The sequence below is a fragment of the Octopus bimaculoides genome, chromosome 11, assembly GCF_001194135.2.
Source record: "Octopus bimaculoides isolate UCB-OBI-ISO-001 chromosome 11, ASM119413v2, whole genome shotgun sequence".
In the NCBI taxonomy this organism is placed as follows: domain Eukaryota; kingdom Metazoa; phylum Mollusca; class Cephalopoda; order Octopoda; family Octopodidae; genus Octopus; species Octopus bimaculoides.
In genome coordinates this window covers 23,561,916-23,563,612 of record NC_068991.1, presented here as the reverse complement: position 1 = coordinate 23,563,612, position 1,697 = coordinate 23,561,916, and the positions used below count along the sequence as shown (strand labels likewise).

At 39.7% G+C, this 1,697-nt stretch overlaps 2 protein-coding genes and 1 long non-coding RNA gene across 6 annotated transcripts in view; 1 reads left to right on the top strand and 2 right to left on the bottom strand.

The window, feature by feature from the left end:
• The window catches only part of LOC106871104 (endoplasmic reticulum lectin 1), a 488,243-nt gene that overhangs the window by 137,880 nt on the left and 348,666 nt on the right, over window positions 1-1,697 (bottom strand). The gene's annotated exons all lie outside the window — the stretch shown is intronic.
• Window positions 1-1,697, top strand: part of LOC106867918 (uncharacterized) — a 42,395-nt gene that overhangs the window by 1,621 nt on the left and 39,077 nt on the right. The window lies entirely within an intron of this gene.
• The window catches only part of LOC128249061 (uncharacterized), a 39,011-nt gene that overhangs the window by 32,722 nt on the left and 4,592 nt on the right, over window positions 1-1,697 (bottom strand). The gene's annotated exons all lie outside the window — the stretch shown is intronic.

Here is a 1,697-nt window from a genome sequence, read left to right as displayed (position 1 = left end):
ATATTTAAGAGGTCATGGGCCAACGGGTTTTTGGGATCTGACGATATGCCACAAAGCTAAACCCTTTATGGACGGGAAACCTAAGGTAATCCCATAAACCGGCCTTACCCATTTTTAAAATAAATACTTATACATATGTGTGTCTGTGTGTGTGTGTGTCTGTGTGTGTGTGTGTAAGCATTAAATAACGTATTTATATCTAAAATTTTTTAGAGGATCAATTAAAAAAACATCTACAAACAAAATATTATGTAATGAAAAGTTTTTAAAAAAAAAAAAAAAACTTTTATCTCTTTCTCCACGCAACCAAATGATAGCAAGTAACTATCAATAGAAAATAATAAAAATGATAATTTAATGTACTTCACGAGCGTGTCTTTAGTCACTTTACATGAATGAATTTTAAGCAGTGGCATTTTGTTTCCTTTTAACACAAGAATAACGGGGGATTCCGACATAAATGTTCCCCCACCAAAACTGATTGAGAAAAAAATTGGTGGGCGCTCACACATATATATTGATACGCGATGATAGGCGGTCCCACAAGAGAGTGTGTTACAATCTCAGATCAGTGGTTCCCGTACTGGTAAGGATCGGCCTCAAAACTAACTCGTCCAAGTCAGAGGTCGTGAATATCAATTATGATACAGAGAGCTTCACGGCCTCCATTTCGCACATTACATATATATCTATGCCAATTATATCTACTTAACGGAACTTGAAAATTCGGAAAAAAAAAAAAAAAAATTATGATAAGCGCTGGCGTGGCTGTGTGGTAAGAAGTTTGCTTCGCAACCACGTGATTCCGGGTTCATTCCCACTGCATGGCACCTTGGGCAAGTGTCTTCTACTATAGCCTCGGGCCAACTAAAGCCTTGTTAGTGGATTTGGTAGATGGAAACTGAATGTGTGTGTGTGTGTGTGTTTGCACCCCGCCCACTGCTTGATAACTTGTGTTAGCTTGTTTACATCTCTGTAACTCAATAGTTCAGCAAAATAAACTGATGTAATAAGAACCAGGCTTAAAGGAAAAAAAAGTACTGGTGTTGATTTGTTAAACTAAAATTCTTCAAGGCGGTGCCCCAGCATGGCACAGCCAAATGACTGAAACAATTAAAAGATAAAAGATGTGTATCAGCATGCACTGTGCTTGCCCACATTTTTCTTTTTCTTTCTTTTTACCATTAAACTCTGATACACTCATAATCTATTCCATCTGAAGGGTGTTTGTAGGAAATTACATTGAAAAACAACCATTTTTCAGAAAGTTATGAAGAAACAATGTCAGTGGTGGGAGTTGCACACTTGTGTGGCTAAGCTGATAACAGTACAACATGAACTCACAAACCAGGAAGCAATTTAACTATTGTTGCTTGAGCCAGTGTAGAAACTGCTCCTGTTATTCATTCTATGAGTGGAGGCGCAATGACCCAGTGGTTGGGGCAGCGGACTCGCGGTCATAGGATCGCAGTTTCAATTCCCAGACCGGGCGTTGCGAGTGTTTATTGAGCGAAAACACCTAAAGCTCCACGAGGCTCCAGCAGGGGATGGTGGCGAACCCTGCTGTACTCTTTCACCACAACTTTCTCTCACTCTTACTTCCTGTTTCTGTTGTGCCTATAATTCAAAGGGTCAGCCTTGTCACATAATGTCACGCTGAATATCCCCGAGAACTACGTTAAGGGTACACGTGTCTG